The sequence below is a fragment of the Mus caroli genome, chromosome 15 (assembly GCF_900094665.2).
Source record: "Mus caroli chromosome 15, CAROLI_EIJ_v1.1, whole genome shotgun sequence".
In the NCBI taxonomy this organism is placed as follows: Eukaryota; Metazoa; Chordata; class Mammalia; order Rodentia; family Muridae; genus Mus; species Mus caroli.
This window is the reverse complement of record NC_034584.1, coordinates 9,117,115-9,130,274: the sequence shown is the minus strand read 5'-3', so window position 1 is coordinate 9,130,274 and position 13,160 is coordinate 9,117,115. Positions and strand designations below refer to the sequence as shown.

General features: G+C 46.3%; 1 protein-coding gene across 8 annotated transcripts in view; it reads left to right on the top strand.

The window, feature by feature from the left end:
- Pdzd2 (PDZ domain containing 2) overlaps positions 1-13,160 on the top strand; it is a 380,223-nt gene that overhangs the window by 70,857 nt on the left and 296,206 nt on the right. For 3 of the 8 annotated variants that reach the window (XM_029469407.1, XM_029469414.1, XM_029469404.1), the window contains exon 1: positions 2,534-2,611. The exons of 4 other annotated variants lie outside the window; for them this stretch is intronic. The gene's annotated coding sequence lies outside the window, so the exon portion shown is untranslated. Of the gene's footprint in view, positions 1-2,533; positions 2,612-13,160 lie in introns of those variants that run through there. One more of the 8 variants, XM_029469410.1, reaches the window with a different exon arrangement.

Here is a 13,160-nt window from a genome sequence, read left to right as displayed (position 1 = left end):
TTATGCTTATTTCCCCTTTAGGCTTCTAGAACCCTTCAAGATTTTTTTTTTTGTAAAAATTTACTTATTTATTTTATGTAAGTACACTGTAGCTGTTTTCAGACACCCCAGAAGAGGGCATCAGATCCCCTTATAAATGGTTGTGAGCCACCATGTGGTTGCTGGGATTTGAACTCAGGACCTTTGGAAGAGCAGTCAGTGCTCTTAACCACTAAGCCATCTCTCTAGCCTCCTGAAGATATTTTTAAGGGACAATTAAAGCTTTAGTTTCATGGTGCAATGAAGTACTCTCTAAAAGTCATTTCTAAAGCCAGGCTGCTGTGTGCAGTGGGTGCGTCCATCCGATGAGGGGACTGAGACCCACCAAGCGTACGGCACAGTCAGAATCAGGTACTAGTGTTCAGCATGGTGGCCTGAGTCTGGACCTGCAGCCTGATATCACTTATTCATAAGTAATTTTATTCTCCCACTGTAAACATAAAACATTAAGGGAAGCCCCCAGTTTGGTGTTCTCAAAAGAATTCCCTTCCTAGATGTCTCTGACCCCCCAGTTCCCTCATGTGTAAATACAGAAGGTCTGTGAACCTCACTCTGCTACATCACTGCAGTGGTTAAGGAGATGCTTGCATCTTAGTTAGGGTTTCATTGTTGTGAAGAGACACCATGACCTTGGCAACTCTTATAAAGGACACTACTTATTGGGGCTGGCTTGCAGTAATAACTACACGTTTAGTGCATTACTGTCAACGCACAGAGCAAGGTGGCATGAAGGCAGCTGTGGTACTTGAGAGGTACCCAGGCAACAGGAAGAGAGTGATATACAGTTCCTCCCACATGGCCACACCTACTCCAACAAGGCCTCCCAACAGGAAGTACCACTCCCTATGGGACACCCCCTACAAACTGGCACTTTTTTTTTTTTTATTCAAACTACCACAGCTTATTTGCAGTGCTCCGGGTAGAGCACACCGGGAATTAGCATTGTAATGAAAAGTACACTTGGAAGCCTTTTCCAGGAGGTCGCTTATGGGACTAGCTGCTGTTGGAGGAGCTGTTTTGATGTCCCCCTGGATATTTAAGCAGAGGTCACAGCTCCAGAGGGCCTGTCCAGATGCTGAGGACCAGGCAGCTGTTCATCTGTGACGGATCTTGGCAGAGAGACCTGGACTGTCCTTTTTGCTGAGACAAACCCAGGAAGCCCCACGCCTTGTGGTTTTGCAGCAGAACATGCTATTCTACCTAATTAAAGGGCGCTCCACTAAACCAGAAAATGTACAATTCCTAAGCTACTGTGTGTGTGTGTGTGTGTGTGTGTGTTAAGGGTGGGAAGGTTTAAAGTAGAGGAGTAGACCATATTAGCTTTCTTAGGGTGCCGTGTCACTGTGCTCTTGCTTAGAAATTTGCATTAGTTAGCTTCATGTTACTACAATAAAATACCCGAGTAAAGATTAAGTGTTTATTTTTATTTATTTTTAAATGTTCTAAGAATTACATTTAAATTTTTAATTTTATTTTATGTGTGGTGGGAGGCTTTCTCATGGATCAGAAAGTCAATTTGTACATTTATTCTTTCCTTCCAACAAGTAGGTCCTGGGGATTGAAGACAGGTGGTCAACTTTGGCAGCAGGCTCCTTTTCCAGGCGAGCCATCCCACTGCCCCCAGAGATGATGTATGGATCTTGCAGTTCTGGAGGCTCATCTCTGAGATGGAGTGGTCTCCTTTGGTTTGGGCCTCTGGTGAGGGAGTCAGGTGGCGGTGGCTGCTGTGTTGCGAACACGGTCACATGTAAACCTGTGATGCAAAGAGAGTCTGAGAGAAGAGAGCCCCGTTAGTCTCCATTTCTCTAAAGTCCACAGCATCTCTCATGCAGCTTCCCGACTGACTCTAGGACATTCCCTCCATTTAAATGGAAAGTAAAGACTTAGAGAAAGTGCAAGCCTATTCTTGATGGTCTGTGGGTCTAAACCCAAGGGGACCCTTAAGTACATGCACAAGCAGCGGGTGACAGAGGAAGTGCTTTCCTGGTAGTGCCCGCACCTTTCCCACCTCCACTGTCCATGCAGGGAAGAAGGAGGAGGGAGCAGACCACTCATAAACTGTCCCTCAAGATGAGAGGCTGCCTGTACTTGTCCCTGTCTCCTTTGACCCTGAGCTAGTCACATCTTATATATAAGCCAAATGTACTAGCTAGGCCCTTTAAAATTAGGACCACACATGGTTTTAGCAGACCAAGCATAACTGTGGTCTGGGGTCATCCTATGGCTGGAGCGGGGGTTGGGGGGCTGTCTTATCTAAGGTAACCTTGCAGCTTGGCTGTAGGGTCTGAACCACCACTCTCTAGGCTGTAGCTCAGGCGCTGGCTGCCGCTCTCAAAGGCACCAGTCTCCGAAGGAGGGGGCGTTTGCCCTTTGTAGCCCTTAAAAATAGAACAATAAATAGACAACACTTAGAACCTTTGAGTCTTAAAGTCAGTAATTAACTTGAGTTCCTGAGGAATTGCACCCGTCAGCCTAGGAGAGAGGTTGGCAGGGAGCAGAGGCCATGGTTGTGGGATATCAGAACTGAGGTTTGTCGCTCCAGATCAGGGGGTCCAGTCCTGCCCTGGATATGGTAAGACTCCAGGGGATTTGCATGGGGAACCCAGAGCCCTGAGAAGTGTTTTTGTCTTCCTGTGGTGGTGCGAACAGGGCCTAAGCACAGCTGATTCCAGGGAGCCTTCTCTCAAATGCACCGTTACAACAGCCATTTTCTATAAGCCCATGAGTCTGTGGCTCATGATATTTTCGTAGAGTTTGGCTGAGCAACTTTTTGCCTGATGTGGAATTGTTGGGTCTCTAAGTGGGATTTGGCTTGGGACCGGCTGGTCTAGAGGGTCTAGGAAGGCTTGGCTCTTAAGTGAGAGGTCCTGGCATAGAAGAGCAGGAAGGGTGAGTTTAGCTGAGTCATGAAGGTGGCTAAACCTCTTCTTTCCTTCTCCCTGTGCCTACAGGGCCTCTTCCCATAGTCTCCCATGGCAGATCAGGGTGTAACAGAAAGATGGAGTCACTTCTACTCTATTCTATTGATGCAGCTGTCAGAGCAGCTCAGCCTCAAAGGGACAGAAAAGCAGGTTTTACATGTCAAGGAAGGAATGAAGTACTGAAGGCAGCCATCTTTGACAGTGAGGTACTACTGGGCCATAAAAAATGAGCATATTGGAGCCAGTGGTCATATCAAAGGTGATGATATGGATGGATGTGGTAGCTTGAACGGAAATGATCCCCACAGTCTCATATATTTGACTGTTTGAGCTGGTAGAACTGGATGGGAAAGATGAGGAGGTATGTGTGGCATTGTTGGAAGAGATATGTCACTAGAGATGGGCTTTGAGTTTTCAAAAGCCAATGCCATTCCCAGTTAGTCTCTCTCTCTCTCTCTCTCTCTCTCTCTCTCTCTCTCTCTCTCTCTCTCTCTCTCTCTCTTCCCCCTGCCCCCGCCTTGTGCTTTTGGATCAGATGTAAGCTTTTAGCTGCTGCTCCAGTGTCATGCCTATGTGCCCATTATCATGTTTTCTGCCGTGATGGTCATGGACTCTAGCCCCAAATTAAATGTTCTCCTTTATAAGTTGCTTTGGTCATGTGTTTTATTACAACAATAGAAAAGTAACTTAGGCAGTGTAGGAGTGTTAGCTCACAAAGAAAGCATCCCCCTGATCCCATGGGTAAGATACAGCCTTGTGAATACTTTGTTCCACTGTCCCAGGAAATGTGGGCATGTCCAGCTCCAGAATTCTTCACCTGTCCTAGGCTTCATTCTCTCTCAGGGGGAGCCAGGGGATTTTTGTTAGAAGCTGACTGACTAGCTGTGGCTGCCAAGAGCACAGTGGCTAGAGGGTGAGTATTGGCATCACAGTTAACCATGTGAACACCAGCACTATGATACAAGAACCCATGAGCATCAGCACCATGATGTAAGACCCCAAGAACATCAGAACCATGAAAGAGGTTTATACCCATTGGCTTTATGGATGCTGCCAGGAGTGTTTGCCTGGATTGGAAATAAGGGAACCCATGGTGGGTCAGATCCCTGGATACTGGTTCTGACTAAGGTTGTTGGGTGGCCATTGTGAATGTGTTTGTAATCCCTGATGCTGCACTGCTGAAGGGTTTTCCAGGTTTCCAAAGACCTTTTTTTTTTTTTTCTTCATGTTTTGAATTGCCACTCAGAAATGCTTAAATCAACATTCTATTATTAAATCAATACTCTAGAGGGGTTTAAACCCATCAGAGAAGGAAATAGTGTAGTTGAGATAGCAGAAGAAACTCTGACAGTCCCCAGAAGGGTGATTCAGTGGCCATATTTCCAACCTCACACTTCCAAAGGAAAGACCATTTTTTTTCTTGCTTCTGGAAGGCTACTGCTTCCTGGATACCCACACTTGTATATCTGGAACTCAGAACCGTGAACATAGATTTGGCAGTTGTGATGGTTTATATATGCTCGGCCAAGGACAGGATTAGAAGTTGTAGCTTTGTTGGAGTAGCTGTGTGCCTGAGGGCATGGGCTTAAGATCCTCACCCTAGCTGCCTGGAAACCAGTCTTCCACTAGCAGGTTTAGATATACAACTCTTAGTTCTGCCTGCACCATGCCTGCCTGGATGCTGCCATGCTTCCACCTTAGTGATAATGGACTGAACCTCTGAACCTGTAAGGCAGCCCAAATTAAATGTTGTCCTTTATAAGACTTGCATTGGTCATGGTGTCTGTTCACAGTAGTAAGACCCTAACTAAGACAGCAGTATTCTTTTAGGCCATGTGTTGCTGTACAAGGTTTGTCTCTTTGGGCATATAAAATCCCCAGAGGAGAATATAAAGAAATAAACACTGCAATTTATATTATTTATTTCTAATAATGGAAATGGGTGATTCTGTGGAACCTGGGTAGCTCCACGTTGGGGCAGGGGAAGAAAGACAGTTGAGGGTAGGGTTGTGAATACCTGCCTCCTGTAGCAACTCTAGTAGAGAGCTGGGCATGCAGCTCATTTGGTGGTCTACTTGCCTAGCATTAGGCTTCAATCTTTAGCATTGTGTAACGAGGTGTGGTGGCACAAGCCTGTACTTCAGCTCTCGGTGGAGGAAGGAGGATGAGAAGTTCATGGCCATCTTTTGCTAGTGTGAGGCCAGTCTGGAATATGGGAGACCCTGTCTCAAAAACCAAACCAACCCAGATCTCTGCAGAGGAGATTGAGAGGATCAGCTCAAGATCAAATTGCTTCTCCCTGGAGATTAACATGCTCACAGTTGATACATCTGGGAAGGGTTCTAGCTCTTTGGATGCCCCATAGATATGTCATGCTTTATCCTGGTCCAACACTCAGAGGGTCATCCAGACTCTGCAGTATCACCTTGTGTACACCCAAATTATACTCAGGATATACTTTATAATCATTAAGATACAGAAGCAATTAAGGTTACTCATAACATCAGAAGCTATACAGCATTTTAAAATGTGCCGTAATCATCCAAGGAAGATGAACTTATATATAGCCCAGCCACAGTGTGGCCTGAATTTCATTTTACTGACTTCTTGTAATTGGTCGCCTAAATGTTATTGAAAAGCTGCTTAGAGAATCTGCTTACCACTTGCTGAGAACAGCGACAATAACTCACATAATTTGTTGAGCGTTCATGGACACAGGGCAGCATGCTTTGTGCACCTGGGACCTCATCTCAGCATTCTGGATTAATGGAAGCTTGTGATGGCATCATTAAGAATACACATGAAAGGGGCATTTCCTTCACCTCTGCGTTCTGTTGGTTTGTGTGGATTTCGTGGGGGCCATTCCTGAAAAGGAGGAGGTGATGTTTCAATTTGACGTGGGAGTGGTGTTAACTGGATCTTCCAGCCCTGTGTCCTGGCTTGGGCAAGCTCTGCGGGACACATGCAGGAAGAAGGCTGTCTGTCCTTCGTACAACCTTTGTTCCTCACTCGAACTCCAAACATGTGACTGAGGACTGCCTGTGTATGGGCTCAGCTCATCCTCTCCCAAAACTGGGTTACTCTCTCACTTGTCTTCACTTTAAACACACTCTTTCTCTCCCTCTCCCTCCCACCTCTCTCTCACACACACACACTCTTCCCCCTCTCTCTCACACAGACACTCTCACACCCACTCACATACATACTCTCTCACATACACTCACATACACACACTCTCACATACACTCACATACACACACACTCTCTCTCTCACACACACTCACTCACTCACTCACTCATTCACTCACTCACACACTGATAGAGCCAACACCTCCCTCTTTTTGAAGATGATGTGCGGTTTGTGGTAAGTTTACAGTTAACCTATGCTTATTCACATTCAGCCATCCACTTCAAAGCCTACCTGGGATTTATTTTAATCAGCTGTCATAAGACCTGTAGCTACAGAGATATCTGCCAAAACAAGAAGTCTACAATCAGACCTGTGGTAACAAGAGGCACAGCAGGTCACTCAGGTCTGTAGGGGGAAGTGCCATGGGTGGGCAGGAAGCAGAAGAAGGAAGGTGAAGAGAAAGTGGGTTTTAGTGTCTTTATGGCAAGTCCCGGGCAAGCACTGGGCTCAGGAGAGGGGATATTGGGTGTTCCCTAGTATCTGCTCCTGTAGATGAGCAGTGCGGGAAGCAACAGTGAGAGGTGAACCGAAGAGGGGATGGTGGCCCCTTGACTGCTCACCTTAGATAAGAAAGAGATGCTGCAGGCTAGTGGTTTACGATCTGTAAGAACTGCAAAGTCCCCAAGGCAGAGACAAGCTGCCTTGTCACACCTAAGGGCTGGAGAAGTTCCCTTACTCTGTTAGGGAAACTGGACCCCTGGTTTCCACACAAAGAATCTCAAAGCAAGCCAATACGAAACAGTTTTGTTTTGTGTGTGTGTGTGTGTGTGTGTGTGTGTACACTCATGCTTGCTTGCTTGTATGAGAGTGCAGGTACCGTTGGAGGTGAGAGAGGATGTGGGATCCCTGGGAGCTAGAGTCGCAGGTGGTTGTGAGCTGCCCAAGTTCTGGGTGTTGGGAACAGAACTTGGCTCTTCTGAAAGAGCAGCGCATACTTTTAACAGCTGGGCCATCTCCAGCCTTGAGTTGCAAGTCATTTAAAAGCTATTTTAGAAAGACATTTTCAATAACGATTTTAAGCACAGGGGTTAAGAAAAAGGCACATGGGAAGAAACAAGACACACCTGAGACAAGGGCTTCTCACTTAGAGACGAGCTTCATTGTGGGTTTGCTGAGGAACCAAGTGAGATCATAGGCTGGGTCCTGACTAGATCACAGTTGATAAGGTGAACGTCTATATCACAGGGACGCTGTAAGGCAGGAGATCTTGACTATAAACAGCTAACTCCTTATTTTCAATTCACAGAATAAGCCTGGGAAAAGGAATGAGGTCTGACCCAAGGTCATGTGTGGGCTGACCTTAGACCTGGCTATTGCTATGATAACAAAATATCTATGTATAAAATGAATATTATCTTTCTGTTGGTGACCTTCACAGTCGGTGCTATTAATGGTTGATTTCCCAGCTAGCAAGAGGCTTCAGTAATTCCAGGGTGCGGGGCTCCTTTCTCTCTCAGGTCTGTGGAATTTTCCTGTCTTTCTCCTTTGCCTCAGTAAGGAGGACTGAAACCATCCTTTAAAAGGTCAGTTCTCAACTCTGTTGGGGGGGGGGGTGTGGAAGGACCATTTCACAGGGGTCACATATCTGGATATCCTACATATCAGATATTATCATTACCATTCATAACAGTAACAAAATTACAGTTATGAGGTAGCAATGAAAATAATTTTATGGTTGGGGGGGTCAACATAACTTGAGGAACTGTATTAAAAAGTTGCAGCACTAGGAAAGTTGATACCTGCTTTAAAAATGTCTGCCCAGGAGACAGAAAGCATGCTTAGAATGCACGCTGAGTACTGACTGGCCTTTGCAACTCTGGGCTCAGTCATGAACCCACTGTTTATGTATCATGCTGAGCCCAGACATATGCTCAAAACACTAGCATTATCCATAACAGGAGTATTATCCATTTCAGCTGAGAAAAATGTTTAAATGTATTTATTATTACTTCACCGTTGCCATTGTAAGCCCACAGTCATCTTAGGCCCATTTCTCACAGGGGTCCCTGCTGCAGAGAATGGTTGTGCTCTCCCTGACCATCGGAGCCAGAGGCTTCCTCATTCCTTGCTGCCACTGATGTCTTAAATAATATTCTTTTCAGGTTCAACAAACAGGTGGTGCACTGAGACAGATTTCGGGTGAATTATCCTTTAATCCAACACTCTCTGGGGAAACTGAGATAGGACATCCAATATCAACTGACAGACAAATGAGCCAATTCTACTGTCTGGCCCAACCCTGGGACCGTTACATGCTGGGATTTCTGAACTCTCATAGTCTTGGGCCAGTGATGGTGGTGAAGCTTCAGAGGGGCGTGGCTAATCAGCTGCAGATCTGCCTTTTCCCCTAGATTTGGGAGTTACAGGTCCAGTCTTTGCTACCTACTCTAGCCAAGTCTTCCATCTCCCCTGGCTTCTCTTCAGGAAAGCCACCGCCTCCCCGCTCGCTGCCCAAGGGGTCGTTCTTAACAGCGCCCCTTTTATCCTCTATACCCAACAGAACTTTGGGTGTTAATTCGGAGCAGCTGTACCCCAGCTCCTAGAGGGCTTCTGGGAGGGAACAGCGTGGGAGGGATGCCTGGCTGGGTGAGGCAGGGGCCCTCCAAGGGGCCGAGCCACCCAGGGAGCCCCTTTCAGATGCTTTCTTCTCTGTAGAAACCACTGTCTCAGCAAGGGTCCAGAGCCAGCACCGCCCTAAGACAATTCTGAGGTAGAGTGTCTCATCTTGGCTCCTCCCACCTCCAAACTTGCCTTTCACTTTTAATTTCCCATCAGGCGTTCTAAAGGCAGCCGGTGCCCACTGGCTGGATGGCAGCCTCTCGACCACGTTAGCAGAATTTCAGGGTCACCGTTCCTTATCGTATTTGGGCCGGGGGGGGGTGTCTAATGAGGAGGACACAATGTGTGCGCTGCAGTGCATCCTCGGAATTTGATCCTCCACCTTTCCAGCCAGGGATGTAGGACACGCACCAAGGCAAGGAACTTGCTTAGGGAAGAAGGTTTGGTAGAAGCTGTGGGTCAGGCTGTTTAGAGGTGAGGAGGCCTTGATGGGTATAAGCAATACCCCACCCCAGTCTGCGTTGCTTACTAGAATATGTTTTTCTCATGTTCCAGAGGTTGAAAGACCAAGACCAAGATGTCCGGAGGTTTTTAGGTTTTTTTGTTTGTTTTTTGTTTTTAGTTTGTTGGTTTATTTGAGACCTCCTTTCTTGGCTTTAAATGGACGCCTTCCCTGTGTATCTTCAGAACCTATCCTCTCTATCTGTGTCCACATTCCCCTTCTAAGGACACTAGTTAGCTGCTACACTCTGACAGGCTGCCTTACACAACTTATTCTGTGATGGCCTCAACTCCAATGTGTATGGTACTGGAGCTAGAGGCCCAGTATATTTTCATTTGTTGGTTTGTTTGTTTAGTGAGGGGAGGGCACCAATTCAGCTAGAAGAGACAGAATAGCATGTGCACGCACACACACATACATACAAAATACACACACACACACACACTGCACACACACACACACACACACACACACACACTCCAGAAATGGACTATTTAGGGGAGGAGTAAGGTGATCAAGGGGCATGTGTGAATGAAGAACAATTGAGTGTATGTATGAAAATGTCATTAAAGCATTATTTTGTATACTTACCTCCCCTCCCCATTTTTTTTCTCACTAAAATGATAACTCAAGTGGCCAAGAATGTCTGAGGGAATGGTGTCCATGCAGTAAACATAGACTCAGTGGGTCCCTTTAGACAAATGGGGAGCAAATCTGCTGGTAGAGAACAGGGGACTATCTCGCCATCTGAAATCCCAGGCAGGAAACAGCACCTGGGAGGGGAAGCGGGGCCAAAGCGGGCCAGTGTGTGGGCTTGCTACAGCCTTTGCTCGAACTGCATTTGCTTGCACGGTTGCTTTCCACTGCTCTTGCTGACGAGTAGCAGGTGCCGTGGCTGTTTTATTTTCAAAGTTTCTGAGCTGAAATGTGGAGCTGACACAGTCTTTCTAGTCATTTCTCCATGTATTCGAGGGAACTGCTGTCTTAGCCCTGGAAACACCATAGTGTTCTAGGGTAATACAGTTTGAGAAGTACCGTGCAAAGCCGTGTCTCTAGACTTTAACTATCCAGAGACTTTGGGAGGCTGGCAGAGAGCATGTGAGAGGCTGAGCATTTACAGCCCAATTGGTAGCACTGCTGGTGAAATTTAGGTGAAGTGGCCTTGTTGGCTGCCATAGCTTGGGTTTTACTGCTATGAAGAGACACCATGACCAAGGCAACTCTAATAAGGACAACATTTGGTTGGAGTTGGCTTACAAGTCCATTATCATCAAGGTGGGAGCATCCAGGCAGACATGGGGCTGGAGGAGCTGAGAGTTCTACGTCTTCATTGGGAAGAAGATTAAGTTCCAGGCAGCTAGGATGAGGCTCTTAAAGTCCACACCCACAGTGACACACTTCCTCCAACAAGGCCACGCCTACTCCAACAAGGCCACATCTACTCCAATAAGGCCACACCTCCTAATAGTGCCATTCCCTGGGCCAAACTTATTTAAACCACCATATTGGTGGATATATGTCACTAAGGATGGGCTTTGAGGTAAAAATCCTTCCTCCACTTCCATTTTACTCTCTGCTGCTTCCTGCTTTGTGTAGTTCTGGATGTGAGCTCTCCGCCTCCTGATCCTGTCACCATGCCTGCAATTAGCCGTTGTGATGAACTCTTCTCATCTCACTGAAACCAAAAGCCAAAATGGACTCTTTCTTCCATAAGTCGCTTTTGCTTGTGGTACTTTATCCTAGCAACAGGAAAGCATCAAACACAGAGAGGATTGTGGGACTGCTCTCTTTCCTTCCTTTTTGGCTTCCTGGGTGCCCGGAGGTGAGCAGTTTTACTCCACCATATGCTCAGTTCCCATCAGGATATTCTGCCTTACCCAGACCCAAAGCCCATGCGTCAACTCCACATGGACTGAAACCTCCGAAATAGTGAGCTGGGAAAAAGCTTTTATCTTCTTAAGTTAATTTATCCCAGGCGTTTTGTTATAACGATGAATAACAAATTAACATGGGCACCAATGTTCATAAGCATGAGACACTGAATTGTGATAGTTTGGTCTGTTTTCTCTTGCAGTGACTTATCTGAGGTAGGTAAGTGTGAGGGTTTATTTGGGCTCATGCCTTTAGAAGTCTAGAAGTATGGCTCCAGCATCTTATTGCTTCTGATGAGGGGTCTCTTGCTACTCCTAATTAGTGGGAGAGCAGAAGGCCTGTGGACCAAGAGGTAACATGATGAAAGAGGAAATGAGAGGGAGCCACAGACAACTGAGTTAGCATGACAACAATCTATCTTTCCCAGCCCGAGCATCCCCATACTGCCCTTTTCTAGGTCATTCCTCTCAGTGTGGCCAAACGAGATTTCAAAACACAAGCATCTTGCTTGCATAAAAATTCCCCACGCTGTTTCTCCACCGTGAGAGAAATTAGTCTTCCCTGCGTGACCGCATTGATTTGTTCCTTAGAGCTCTGCCCCATGACGGTAATGGGATGCCACCCCTGCTGTTCCGATTAAGCCTCAGTAGGAGTTCAGTGAGGAGAAACCATAGGAAGAGCCACTGTCATCTCAAAAAATTGCATGTATGGATCCACCTGTGCCAAAATGGCTTCCATAAGAGCCAGCCACTGTGTCACTCCATTCACTTTTGATTGGCAGAGCCCAAGTCACATTATTGTACTCGGGCAGCAATGGAAGAAGATGGGAAAGTACATTTCTGGCTTCTGACAAAAGTTGGGTGGCTTCATGAGAAGGGGAATTTTGCCAACAGTGTTGACTTAGTTAGGGTTTTACTGCTGTGAACAGACACCATGACCAAGGCAAATCTTATAAAGGACAACATTTAATTGGGGCTGGCTTACAAGTCCAGAGGTTCATTCCATTGTCATCAAAGTGGGAACATGGCAGCATCTAGGCAGGCATGGTGCAGGAGGAGCTGAGAGTTCTACATCTTCATCTGAAGGCTGCTAGCAGAACACTGCCTTTTAGGCAGCTAGGATGAGGGTCTTAAAGCCCACACCTACTCCAACAGGGCCACACCTCTAATAGTGCCACTCCCTGGGTCGAGCATATACAAACCATCACAAGTGTTAAAAGGTGTTGGGGACAAAGAGCGTAGCAGGGGCCTGATCTCAGCATCCAGTCTGATAGGAGAAGTGTGTGTCTCTTCAGAATGTAGTATTCTGAGGAAAACTGTAGTGAATACACGTTTTAAAATAAGACTTGGGGTTCAGGACATGGCTTTATTAGTAGAGTTCTTACCTATACTAGCACAAAGCTCTGAGTCCAAGTCCCAGCACCCCATAAAACCAGTGTGGTGGCTCATGGTTGTGATCTCAGAACTCAGGAATATAGAGTCAGGAGGATGAGAAGTTTAAGGTCATCTCAGTCACACAGCATGTGCAGGGCCAGTTTGGGATATATGAGACCCTGGCTCAGACAGACAGACAGACAGACAGACAGACAGACAGACATGTGTATGTTGGAAGAAAGCAGAATAGAGTTGCTAACACTTTGTGGTAACCAAGGAAGGCTTCCTGGAGGAAATGATTGCTGACTGTTCATCTTGGTGGATGGAACAATTTGTGTGTGTGTGTATGTGTGTGTGTACATATATATGAAAGCCAGAGGTTGATATTGGGTGTCTTTCTTAAACACCCTTCATCTTATTTTTAATTATACTTATGTATATGTATGTAGCTATGCATGTACATGACATGTTTCACATGTGTAGAAGTCAGAGGACAGCTTTCAGTAGTTGGTGTTCTCCTACCGTATGGGTCCTAGGGATAGAACTCAGGCCATCACCCTTGGCCCATCTTTGTTGTATATACATATACAGAGAGAGAGGGAGGGAGGGAGAGAGAGAGAGAGAGAGAGAGAGAGAGAGAGAGAGAGTGAGAGAGAGACAGAGAGAGACAAGTTTTCTCACTGAACCTGGACTCACCATCTTAG